The following is a 14,520-nucleotide window of genomic DNA, read 5'->3' as shown; positions in this document are numbered from 1 at the left end:
CCATCCCTGATAAAAACTCACTTGCCTATAACTTTCTACTAATCCTAAAGACCTTGATTAGCTGGTTCAGGTGTGTTTGATTAGGGTTGGAGCTAAACTCTGCTGGGCAGTGGCCCTCCAGGACTGAAGTTGTCCATCCCTGGCTTATGACATAGCCTGACATGCACCTCTTCAAAAATGTAACAGTGCATCAACGCGGACTGCAAGCGCTGTGATTGGTCTGCTAGAACAGTGTTTCTCAAACTGGGGTACGTGAGGTGACAAAAGGGGGTACGCGAACAAAATGCGGAGTAGTTAATATAAATCTACCATACCGTAAAAAAATATTAAAACCGAGCATGTATTTCTAACTGGCAAAATGCCGTAAATCCATTACATTTAATCAAATTACCTCATGTTTTGCAGTCTAAAATGACTGCATCCACAAAAGCAGCATGCACATGATAGATTGCGTGCTGCTGCCTTAAATCGCGCTAAATTACTGCCGTTCTCCACAATGCACCTTTGTAAAAGTGGGGATTTAGCACTTGCATTAAGAACAAATATAGACACAGATAGTGGATTTATATCAATTTAAGACTCAAACTTTCTTCGATACAAAAACATACCTTGTGTGAGTTCTTGTATTTAATGATGATAACGAGGAAGAATGCAATTGTACCCAAATATCCACATGACTGCAAACGTGCATTATTATACAACAGGTCAAAAAACAAAACGTACATTTTAAACACAGTACTGTCAGTATTTACTCTATTTTGCAACGAAAAAATATTTCTAACGAAAACCAGAGCAGAACTGTACAACACACGAATGCGGCTTTGAACGAATCGTGAGAGTCAATGATTCAATGATTCATTCACAACCACTTGCTTCATTACTGAATGAATGACTCGATGACTCACTCATAAAAACAGTGACTCGCTGCCACCTACTGGCAGTTTCAGTTTAATATTTAAAAGTATCACTTCGTTTTACCATCATTGCATATTTCTCTATTAAACATTTTTTATTTAAAACATTATTTATTTTATAAAGTTATTCATAAACGTAAAAATATGCACTGGAAAATCAATTTAGGGGGGCAAATATTATCCCTTAAGGGAAAAGGTGTGACTGCAGTCGAAATGGAAGAGAGGGGGTACCCAGAAGGATGGAAATCTCTTCAGGGGGTACTCTCCACTCTAAAAAGTTTGAGAACCACTGTGCTAGAACCACTCCCTCGGGTCAAAAAAAAAAAAAAACTGGCTCGTAGCAATAGGAGAAGAGCGAGCGTTTTCAACTTCCATAGGAATGAAAACGCTCTGTTTCAGGGGACACATGCAGTCAAACTGCAACAAAAGTCGTTACCTATTTGCTGCTTCTATTTGTAAGCTTCTCTGACAACATACATGACAAGCTGCTTCTTCTTCAGCTTTTGCCTTGATATTCAGCATGACCGCGGACACTGCCAACTAGTGGTCTGCATGCACGTCGACGCGGACAACGACGCAGAAGTATAAATGAAAACAGATGCATAGGTCCGACGCAGAAGTATATATCAGCCTTTAGAGTGTACGCTTTCACTACATGATTTAGTTTACTAAAATGCCTTTAGAATGCCCCAGAATTCAAGATAAGGGGCAAAAATGACCCTGTATATCTTTCATATTTATATTATTTAATATAGTTAACCAATATAAAACAAAGAGCGCCGTTTTTGTCCAAATATCAGCATGATTACAAATGTGATATTGATTTTATACAGCGTACAGTTTAATGAACAAGAACCTAATATCAAGTGACTTACATTTTAGACACCAAATCACCCGTTTCACTTTATTGCGCCTACAAAAATAGTTCCAAAGTCCACAGCATTGTTTTGCATCTCTGAGCAACACTTCCTGAATGAATCGGCCGTTTGAATGAATCGGTTGAATCTCAATGACATTCGCTGCCACCTACTAGTGGGTTTAATTTCACGTTTTAAAGTGTCTTTTCATTTTTAAAATAATTTAATAATTTTTTGTTACATGTATCAAAAACAACAAAAACAATAACTAGACTTATTTTATAGGCCCATTTTCTTTTCTTTTACTTTATTAATTTTTTGTTGTGGGACCAGTGAAAATTTTGGCGGGCAAGTAAAAATTTGAAAAAATCCTTAGCTTTGAACCCTGTATAGGATTACAAACATCTGTTTTGACCTTCCTCGAGCTGCGTTTTTAAGAGTCTTTCAATCAGGACAATCTTAATCTTCCTTCAATGTCCTTCAATGATGTCACACACGCTCCTATACAACATATGACCACCTTGACCACTTAAACTCAAACAACATTAAACGTTTTACATTCTATCAAGCTCCATTGAGTGCACATTGAATGCATGTTAACCTTGGACAGATTGGGGCAGGTTTGTGTGGTAAAGATTTCAAGTCTTGTTCGGAGGTGACATGCTGATTTCACACCTGGTTTGTGTGCTTTGTCAGGATATTAAGAGTGAAATGATTTCACATGCAGCTTTTGCTTTTGATAAGATGGTAGTTCTCCCAGCTGTGATTTAATATATTTCACCATGTTTAAAGGTGAAGTGTTTTATTTCTGAGCCATTGGCTTTTTAAAACTGGAATTGCAAAAATTATGATTATAAGACATGTTCCTGGGTCAACATGTTTTGATGATCCTGAAACAACATTCCTGTCTGAAAATATAGTCTTATCCCTATCCCTACCCCAAACCTAACCCTAACTTAACCTTTAAATCAGGGGAAAATGATAGGAGAAGAACACTGATGTAGAAGCACCTAACTCTAGTTGTAAGCCTAAACTTGACATTAACTGATTGGTTGATTGAATGTTGTTCCAGGAGCATGTTGTACTTGGCAAAATCGGGTTCACTACAAACAGACAGTCCAAAACTAATGTTATTATTGGTTGAGTTAGTGTTCCTGTGTTGAGCTGTTTGGGATGCTCAAACAAACAGACGAATGTTTTGAAAGCACCACAGAGCCACTGTTTACATCAACTTAAATCCTGTATTTATAGTTGCCTATGCATAATGTACTAAAACCTGAAAGTGAGTATTATTGCACTTCTGGTTTACTCGTCCTGTACTATGACAAAAAAACATCAGTAATACCCTTTTTAAGCATTTAAGTGTCTCGAAAAAGGCAAGTGGTTGAACTGGTTGTTTTCGTTTGATCTTGATGAACAAAATATGTAAGAATCATAAACTTTTGTTGGTCACAGAGCTTCTTTTCTGCAATAATTCAAAAGCAAAAGCAAAACTTAAAGCAAACTTCTGGGTTGGCCATTAAAAAAAAAAAAAAAAAAGTGTCATCACAGCAGTGCTATATTTTAACATTGAAAAAAAATAAAGATGCACTTCACCTATAATTCCATTCCAAAAATCATCATAAGATTACATCTGTGCCTGATCATTAGTATTCCCAGAGGAGGAACGTTTAGTAATTCCAGCTTGATAACCACACAGAAATGACATGCATCCATTTTCGAAAAGAAGTCATTATTATACGCGAGTCCCATTCAATGCGCTTCCCTCTAACAAACACTGTAAAACTTCCATTCCATTACAAAGGCGTGAGATAAGACGGTCCCTCTGGTCCATTTAACTGTGATTTGAAGTAACAATTCCCATCTGGATAGACAAATGTCTGTTAACTCCATTCACAGAATAACATCAGACAGAACAAAGCACTGTCTAAGCAGCCGAGTACCATGGGACACGGATAAAACGAATCTGAAGGTAAATCTTTCACTTCTAAGCGGCTCAATAATGTATTCTCCTGAGAGTTTTGCAGAGAGTTTGGCATTCACATAGTGGGATGTCTCCTTTACTATATTCAATAATGTAAATTTTCTAAATGGGCCCTTCAGAATGGGAGTGTCAGGAATTTCCGTCCTGACACGAAATCATAACTGACCTCCTCTGGTCTGGCTCTATGTATAGCGCCATCATGAATTTTGCATTATGTTGAATGGCTCTCAAAGATATTGACTGACTGCAAGTGTAATTTGTCAGAACGGCGGATGTGAACATACATCAGTCTGGCCGGAGCGGTGATCCGTCTTATCATGGGGGTTCTGATGGAACGACGCAGGTGTCAGATTGACCAGACGACAAATTCGGTTAAGCCGGAATTAATGGGCTTGCGGGAAGATAGAAGCCTTCCGAATGAATACCAAATGTGGTCAAAGAGCATGCTGAATAGACTCGCTTATAATGTGAAAATGACCTTTGAGCAATCCCTCAAATTAAGGGAAACAATTAAAATATAGCTGTGTAATATTCTACTGCAATTTGGTTACTGTAGTGAGAAACATGAGCTTAGCATCCTGGTGCAAAATTGACAATTCTATTTTTTTTTTTTTTTTTTATAAAATATTGCAGGGATATCATTGTGATTTATCTGTGCACATCTTTTTTTTTTTTTAATTCATGTGCCTCGTAATATTTAATCAGAATAACTTCCCCTCCCTCTTGCAGCGACGTCTCTGATGACGAGGGCGGGGCAACCTGTCACTCACATGAGATCCACCAATAGCAAACCACAACCATCCAACCAGCCAATCAATTCCCCAAGGACAAAATCAAGCCCCGCTCTACACAATTGATCTTGTTCCAGAAGCCGTTTAATTTGTATATACGTCACATTATGGAGGAAAAGACTAGCGCAACTTCTGTTTCATGCTGACTTTGATAGATTTTATACAGAAAAGCTTTAAAATATATGTTCATCTGCCTTGTATAATTACAAATGTAGACTAAACTAGAGGCGACTCACATTTTATGCATTTGGCAGATACTTTTATTCAAAGCGAATTACAATGCATTCAGAATGTTCACTTTTTTAGCTGGTTTTATCACAAGACAAAAGATATAATTTGTTGAGAAAAACAATTTTCTCTGAAAATGAAACTTATTTTCTTCAGTTGCATTGAAATGCATTGACATGATGTAAGTTGACTGTAAACTTGAGGAAGCTACACTTTAAAATGTGAAGACGTGCTGTTGTTTATCATGAAGAGCAATTTGTATCTGAGCTGACTCATAACTGCTGGAAAATACAATGTAAAACAATATTTATTTTGTAGAGAATGTTATTTTCTCACTAAATCGTTCCTTCTTTCATCTTGTTTTATACATTAATCTCACCAAATTGTTTTAGGCTTAAAATACAATTAAGAAAAATTAATTAAAGGGGTCCTTGATTATGATTTCACCTTTTTAACTTTAGTTAGTGTGTAATGTTGCTGTTTGAGCATAAACAACATCTGCAAAGTTACAACACTCAAAGTTCAATGCAAAGAGAAATGCAAATACACTGTTGAAGGACTACAACAAACAGCTGGTAGGGACTACAACAAGCTTCTTCCCAGGTTGGTGACATCACTAACCACAAAATTTACATAAACCCCGCCCCCAAGAACACACAACAAAGGGGGCGGGGCCATGTTGGGCTGCTTTAGAGAAGAGGAAGAGTTGTTGTAGTAGAGTGTTGTTGTGTCATGCCGTCATTTTACGCCGGACTGCTTCACAAACGAGGGTCAATTCAACACAAAAGATGAACATGACGGCACATGCTAGTGGATGAGTTGCATCAGCTCCACAGCAACTACATCAATTTATCCACTAACCATTCAGAAACGTCCAGTTTCATTCTAAAAGTTGTAACTTCTTCCTGAGTCTCTCCATCAGTGTCGACTCCGGTTTGAACAATGTAAGAATGAACACCATTACTGACAATCCACATTTTGGCTGCGTGAGATTCTCCAGCTTTGTTGTTGTTGAGCTGTTAAAGCTCCGCCCTCTTCTGGAAAGGGGGCGGGAGCAGCAGCTCATTTGCATTTAAAGGGACACACAGAAAGCGTTTTTTTACTCGGACCCAAATAGGGGCAAATTTGACAAGCTATAATAAATGATCCATGGGCGTAGGTTTAGGGGGGGACGCTAGGTACTAGTCCCTATCAATATTTTGAGATGACAAATTTGTCCCCACCAATATTTAGCAAGCTCCTTTGAACTGCTATTTGGATCTTTGCACTGCTATTTGGATCGATTCTAACGGCCAGGACGACGACAGTACAAGAAACGCCGTAATTTGATTGGCGGCGGGGTATCTGACAGGCTACACGCGAGGGCCGGGACTACTTTTGTGCTTGCACTAGCAGCGAGCGGGTGGTGTGTGTGTGTGTGTGTGTGTGTGTGTGTGTGTGTGTGTGTGTGTGTGTGTGTGTGTGTGTGTGTGTGTGTGTGTGTGTGTGTGTGTGTGTGTGTGTAACGTTACGCGCGCGAATGTTGACGGCGTCGACGGTAAGTTACCAGGGCTGTCTCTCTGCCACATACAAAGGCCAGAGTAAAAACATTTTAATATTCCGTTTTTTTGCCCATTTTTGTACTTTGTAGATGCCACCCAAGAAGAAGAAAGGGGACATAAGAAGCTTTTTCATAAAGCAGAGTCAGAGTGCAAGTAGGCAAAATAACTAGCTAGCCACACAAATAAACTAGCAGTAGTGACTGACCAGGCTTTCAAATGCAGATTCTACTGTGGAAAATAGTATTAACTGGTGATAGTATGTGTTACCCAGGATGATAGAATGCTACGTTAGCAAGTAACTGAATGTCAATTAGCCTGTACCTTAACTTAGAATCTTGCAGTCAACATAAACGGTGGAGGGGAGTCCCCACCAAAGCTGAGACCAAACCTACGCCCATGAAATGATCTGTGGGGTATTTTGAGCTGAAACTTCACAGACACATTCTGGAGACACCAGAGACTGATATTACATCTTGTGAAAGGGGCATAATAGGTTCCCTTTAAGAATATTTAGTGAGGAAATATAGTGTGTAATGTTGCTTTTCAAGTAAATGTATCTTGTTTCAAGGTTTTTGCAGTGCAAGTATCCGCTTAAGTCTTAGTGTAAAGATTAGTGGTTCCGGGTCCAAGCCTCCACTCGTTTCACCTGAGATTGAGAATATAAACAGCCATTTATTAGCACTGCTTATATTACACATTTAAAGTAAGCTTTTATAAACTCACAGCAAACAATACAGTCTCCAGGCTCATGGCGTCCCGGACACCAATATTTTAATGATTTATAAAAGATGAATCACTGTCTGGCCATCTGGGATTTCATCATAAAGATAAATGTTGGGATCATGATGTTTCAGTAGTATTACATCACATCATGAGTGTATTCAGTGTTATTACTGTTGTTTGATTTTGGCGTCATACTTAGTGGATTGGATAAAAGATAAACTGCTATATGAATAGTAACCACAATACATTTGATCACGTCTATTATTTTTCATCATCAGTTTTGATTCTCTTGTAATAAAAGATTTATTCAAACAGATGCGGACGCATTCTGCTGGTTGCAGCACATAAGGAACCCCATGACAGCCCACCTGTCTGGCTGTCTGAGAGGGTACGGCGCTCTGAGACGAGGCCCTGCTCTGACAGCACCAAAGCTGGAGACACAGTGGGCTAAAGAGCTGAAATCAGTCAAACAGCAGACACCCACTCGATCTGGCACAGATCAGGATCCTTCTTCTGAGAGGGAATGTTGTAGCTCAAAGCAATAACAGCAGAGCAGAATGCCGGCGAAACATTCGCTAGGCAATATTTTATATTCCGCTCCATCGCAGACTTTTGTTTTGCAGCATTGTTTGGATGCACAGAACCACAGGGGTATGCTGGGTGTTATGTCTGAATACTGCACAAGGGTTGGCATGTTTTACAAAAAAGCATTTTATCTGAGAACAAACCACTGAGTCTGATGCCTGATGCCGCATTTGACAGTTTTCAGTTGTTTATAAAGAACTGCATGTGTGAGAAATGATGGAGCTGGATTTAATGTCCTGTTTCACTCAGAAATAAACCGCATAAAGAAGTAATGGGCTGCAAACATGTTGCATGTCGACTCCTAAAGGGAAATTTCACCCCAAAATCGTTTTCTTACCCTTTATGTTGTTCCAGAATGTCTGATGTGTACGGTATAGACCTGTGTTTGCAAACAGTGATGATGGTTTTTGTGGGCGGAGCCTCCTCCATGCTTCCACCATGGTGGAATTTGAATTGTATGCCCACCCAGAGTGCCTCTGAGTGGGCCTCATGACGGTCTGATGAGGCTCTGGAGGTTTACATACCTGGTGGCATGACAGTTCTGCAGTAGCAGTCTGTGGAAACCACAGAATAAAAGAATAAAAAAAAAGTTAATTTCGAGTTTATTTCTCACAATTCTGACTTTTTTTCTCTCAAATCCGAGTTTATATATCACGATTTTTAGAAGGAAAAACAGAATTGTGAGATGCACTTGTCTTATTTTCCTTCAGAATTGTGAGCTTATATCCCACAATTCTGACTTTTTTCCATCAGAATTGAGATATAAACTCACAAATGTGAGTTATAAAGTCCAAACTGGGAGATATAAACATGCAAATACAAGAAAAAAGTGAGATAAAAGTGTTATAGGCTAAAAGTCATCTATGTAAAATGTTATAGGTTTAATTATTATTTCATGCTGCAACTTCTATATGTATGTCCCTATGAACTGCATATGTAAATTTTATGTAGACTTACTGTTCAAATTCATGCTTTAATAGTAGAATAATCATCGCAGATTTCATCAGTCCAGTCTGTGTCTTGCAACATAAACATCTGCATTTAGCTTCAAAGGGCGTCTTCAACGACGGTATTCTTCATTTTGGGGGAAATTTATTTCTTTTAAGGAACGTTTTGAGAGAAACAGCTCTATATTAAACTTTATATTATGTATATAACTTTATATTCAATTTATAATTTACTTTATATAACTATATTAAAACACAACCGAGAATTCCATTAATTCTCCAGAGCAACAAATGAGAAATTACTGTGAAGTAAATGTATAATGTAAGTAAATGTATGAAGCTTTTAGCAACAGCATGAATTGTTTTTTGCTTCAGTCATCAAGTTCAGCTGTCCTGCAAAATATTTTCCATTTTCCTGAAAACAGATTGTCTTATAGAGGCAAAAGCTTTTATATTTGTGTTCTCTGAGGTTTGCACATCACATCTGAGATATATCAATTCAGAAATGTGAAATCCAGACATTCTCTCCACTAGTGAGAATAATGTTTGTTCTCGCTATGTAGCCTATAAAATATGATATTCTGAAAACTTTTTAGTTTTCCCTATACAGGCCCAAAAAAGTGTTTGGATACTTAAATCACACTTTAAAATGTGTGAATGTGATCCACTTGTGCTTCACACAATACTGTCTTCACTAGATCTAATGTTTTAGCATTGCAAACCATTCTTCTTTTTGTGAATTTTACTTTGCATCTAAAGCACTGACATTTAAATATTTTTAAGTGTGACCGACTTGCCCAAATATGTTTAGGTCACGTGGTCAGTTGTTGGTACTGATTCCAAATAACATGACAAAAATTGTAACGTAATCCATACACATTGACTACTTTTTCATTACTTTTAGATTACTTTTGATTTAAATCGTTTATCACATTGATTTGAATAGGATAATCTTGTACCACCATACTGATATAAAAATGCAAAGAGAAAGAAAATATATTCCATTCTTTATCAACAACATGAAGTGCATTAAATATAACATGATGTCAGGGTTTCTCAGACTGGGGTTCGTGAGTTTAACGAAAAGCTATTCAATTATAAATATTAAAATAAAAACAATCAAAATAAAACCATATGGAGAATCAATGAATAACAAATAATTTACTGTCAGAATACTGTGAGAATAACATAATCATGTACTCAGTCTGATTACAAGTATTTTAAAACATAATGTAATCTATTAGAAGTAATCCAGATTACATGTAATAAGTTACAACCCAACACTGTATCAGGTCTTTCTGAATGTTTGACTCCTCAGAAACAGGCCTGAACGGCCTCTCAGCTAATTATAACTTTTCCATTTCTCCAATTATCTGTTCATTTGGAACAAAAACAATGCAACTTCCACAGAAGTACAGCAGGTTTCTGAAAACACAGAGTGCATTTGTGCCTTTCAAGCCAATTATGGGTTCTAACCTGTATTACTAAAAGCCTTATTACAGTAATGATCCTTTCTGATCCAAAGTACAACCACTGCCGTGACCACGCTGAAAGAGCCGGAGAGGAGTGTGTGCTCACAGGAGGGGAAAAAACACAAATCAGATCTCCTTAATATCTCAGTTCTGTCTTCTAATGAAGAAGCTCAGATGTTTCTCCTGAGGAAATTGTGTAATTTCTGTTTATATCTCCAGAATAACTTTAGGTGAAACATTTGAGATGGACTTGATGTTTCCATAAAAGTCTCCTGAATCATAATTGCTACAGTTGTTTTTAACTCTGAAGTACTAGAGTTTATCATAACAATGAATGGACAAACTGTGGCATTTCTTTCGCTGAATATAATAATTATGGTAGCCTAAATTGTAAGGGTTGTTGTGTGAAAGCATGTAGCCTATATTCATTTCAGGGTTTCGGTTCTTTTACGCTTTAATATGCAAACATATTCCAGTGATTTGAAGCTAGACACAACAAATCTCCCCATTCGACAGTTTTGCCATCTGCGGTGCATGTGCGCTAATGTCTGATATTCATCACACATTTCAAGACAAAAATGTGATGCATTGAATCTTCTCAGAAGAGCAACGTGTAATTTCCAATATGATGTAATAGTTTTTGTTTTATGTGTTTGTTTGTTCTGGTAATGCAGATGTCTTGTGTTCAGGAGAGAAGTGTTAGACTGTGTGTGTGTGTGTGTGTGTGTGTGTGTGTGTGTGTGTGTGTGTGTGTGTGTGTGTGTGTGTGTGTGTGGTGGATATGAACTTGACACTGGCATACTGAGTATTATTGCTCATTACATGAATTAGCTTGATGGACAGCGTGATCTCAGACATCCAAGCTAGACAATCTTTTATCTGTCGTGTGTGTATGAGTGTGTGTAATGAGAGTGCATCACTGCAGATCTCTATGAACACAATGCTTTATAATGTGGCTGTATAAAGTGCACTTTGATTGCTGCACTTTGAGATGCGACTTGATTTCCACATTTTATAGGACGCTGCTGCCACCAAGTGGCCAAACTGTGTATGTAGAATAGAATTGGAAGGATGCACCATTACAAAAAAATACTGTGGTGGCATTGCATACTCTACCATGGTACTTTGATGTAAAGTCCTACCATAGACATATCTGAACTGAAATGTTTAACCGTGTTCTCAAGATGGGTATTGTTCATAAAAGCCAGGTTGGGCTATATATATAGTTATATATATACACACACACATACATATATTATGGGTGATTGGGACACTTTTTGCAATTGAGATGACTTGGAAAAAGTATCAACCTGAATTCACCCTATATACTGTATTTGTGTGTGTGTATATATATATATATATAGAGAGAGAGAGAGAGAGAGAGAGAGAGAGTTTTGTAAAACCTTTTTCTTGCGGTTTCAAAAATGTATTTGCATAACAGTTTTATCTCTACCTTTTCAGAAAAGCCTGCAATATATTTTTAAATAATTTTAGATATATCATTTTCTTAAGCAGAAACGTTCTTCTCAAATAAACCTACTCATTTACCATGGTATATCAAATAATACCAGTGAATCTATCTATCTATCTATCTATCTATCTATCAATCTATCTATCTATCTATCTATCTATCTATCTATCTATCTATCTATCTATCTATCTATCTATCTATCTATCTATCTATCTATCTATCTATCTATCTATCTATCTATCTATCTATCATAACCCAACATAGTCTAGCTTGAATTACATACACGCACTGACCACTAGATGGAGCCCAAAATAAACATTTGAAATCCAGACTTTTTGCAGAAGCCTAATTTGACAACCTGCAATCTAGTGAAAACTAATGATGTTATCAAAATACATGAAACTTATTATTTTCTTGTAAGTAAATAAAAAAAAAAAAAATAAAAAGTTGTAAAAATGTTTTATTCGACCATGTTTGGTATGTTTTTCGGACATGTCACATTACTTTTTGCTTACCTACACAAAGTTAAGTGTTTTACAGTAAGGTAAATAATACGTTTAGGCAAGAACCTGTTCCTCTTTTTTAATCGACAGAATGGAATGTTTTAAAACCATCTTTTATTTGTGTTATAACTCATCAGTTCCACGTGATGCATGCCTGATATTTGCCTATTAGGCGGAACCGAGTGTTATATATCAATATGTTTGCTCATCTTTATCAAACTCCACGCTAGAGTCACGTGATCTGTCCGTTTTTTAAGATATCACTTTTATTTAATTTTAATTGGGTTCGTCTGTGAGCTTCTGCACAGATAATAATATTTCTGCTCGTTGTGTGTTTCTGTGATCAGTGTGAAGCGCCTGAGGAAAGAGCTGCTCACTATCTGATCTGTTCCAACTTGAGATTTCAGAACAGACTCAGGAAACTATTAGCCGATTTGACATTTTGACAGGTTTTAATTCCTTTTTAATCAGTTAATGAGGGGCTGTGGGCTCAGAGACCTTTAAAGACTTAAACTGTAAATGTTTTCCGACATTAAATATTCTGAACATTTCATGCATGAACAATGTTCTCCAAGTTTATGTAAGCCAAGAAGATTTAATTAAAACGATTCATTTAGGATATGCACAGCTAACAAAAATATGTTCTAAGAACGTTTTGCTAACGTTCCCATGAAGTTGTGAAATGAATGTTCAAATGCATTAAAAATATTTTCTTATTTATGCGAACGTTAAGGGAACATTCCATTTGATCACATTGCAAACATTACGGGAATGTTACTTTTGAAAGTGTTCTGAACGTTCTAAGTAGTAACATTTAAAAAAAAATGTTAGACAAACATCCAACTAAAACATTCCAGAAAAGCGATCTATTGGGTTGTTTTAACCCAGCGGTTGGGTTAAATGTTTGCCCAACGTGCTGGGTAGTTTTATTTAACTCAACTATTGTTTAAAAATTACTGTGTTGTTGCTTAAAATGAACCCAAAATAGGTTGGAAATTAAACATTTATTAATAAGTTTAATGAATAATAATTAAACAATAAACATTTATTAAATTGCGTATTAATAAATGTTCACCTTTTGATTATTATTGTTGCCTCTAGTAATTATGTGTCCGATTTTTAATTTCCAAACTATTTTGGGTTAATTTTAAGTCAGCCATATAGTCATTTTTAAACAATAGTTGAGTTAAATAAAACTGACCAGCACGTTGGACAAACATTTAACCCAACATCTGGGATAAAACAACCCAATCACTGGGTTTGTCAGGTAACTTTCTATTAATGTAACCTGCGAGAACCTGCGAGAACGTTAGCTAAAGTTTTGAGAAAGTTCCCTGTTAGTTACTTGTGTTTAGTGAATATATTTTTTAGGGTGGGTTTATTTTTGAAAGTTTCTGTGATGACAAACCTTACAGTCTGAATGGCAAAAGAGCGTTGGAACATATTCCAGAGGGAAAAGATGTCATTTGCGGATTATTTAACTTATTGTTGACCTTTTGTGACAACATGCCCCAGTATTGGTCAACTTAAAATTAGTCCCAAAAATTGCACACAAAAAAATTGTGACTTTCAACAACATGAATCAGCCAAACAAAAGCAACATACTAAGAATCCTGTAACTTAATCTGAGCACGGAAATCAAAGTGAAATAGAGTTATTTCATTTCCTGATGGAATTCCTGAAGTCCATGTTGAATGGATGACTTGCATGAAGGACATGGCTCTGAAAATGATGGACAGGTGTAATCAGATACAGACACCGGGAGGGGGAAAATCCCAGGAGATGTTTGTATGAATTATTTAGATTTTCAACCAAACAATTTTGCAGGCCAGTTTTGGGAACAATGTGTTGTAATAAAACAAAATGATTGTCTCTTAGTGGATGTTAAACAAGCCATCTTCTTCTGTCTTTTCCTCCAGTCTGACAGCGTTCACGTTCTCTGTGTGTTCGGCCCAAGGCACCAGAGAAGGACGTGGCTCTTGTTTCTCGTCTCCGTTTCTGCCCTTTAGAAAAGGATCTGCAAGGGATTGTGTACATTTTGCACGCTTTGGGATTTGAGATTAAAAACACATTGAGTGTGTGTGTGTGTGTTTGTGTGAGAGTTGCATCATGGAAAACTGGATTTAGACTCAAGGAGAGTGCTGGAATACAAGAGTGTTCTTTCCCATATAGACAAACATTCTTTCAAGATCATTGTGCATAAAGTTGATGGTACGATGCATGCTCATGTCAGAATCTCAGATTCTTGAAGCTTGTTTACTGTTGCTTGTAGTTAGGAGCTTGTTCAAACCTTTAGCACCGAGTATTAAACTTCATCCTACACCATTTGTGCTTCAGATGTGTTTGATAAAGAAACGGAGCAGTTGTGTTTTGGGTAGCAAACAGGGTCAGATTGTGTGCAGCGCTGAACAAAAGATTCTCACTTCAACGGCAGACACCGGTGAAAGAGATCCACGGGACGGACGACCCCCGGCCCCATCCAGATTGACCCCTGGGCTCCGGTT

The sequence above is a fragment of the Megalobrama amblycephala genome, linkage group LG8, assembly GCF_018812025.1.
Source record: "Megalobrama amblycephala isolate DHTTF-2021 linkage group LG8, ASM1881202v1, whole genome shotgun sequence".
Lineage (NCBI taxonomy): Eukaryota > Metazoa > Chordata > Actinopteri > Cypriniformes > Xenocyprididae > Megalobrama > Megalobrama amblycephala.
This window is presented reverse-complemented; position numbering follows the sequence as displayed.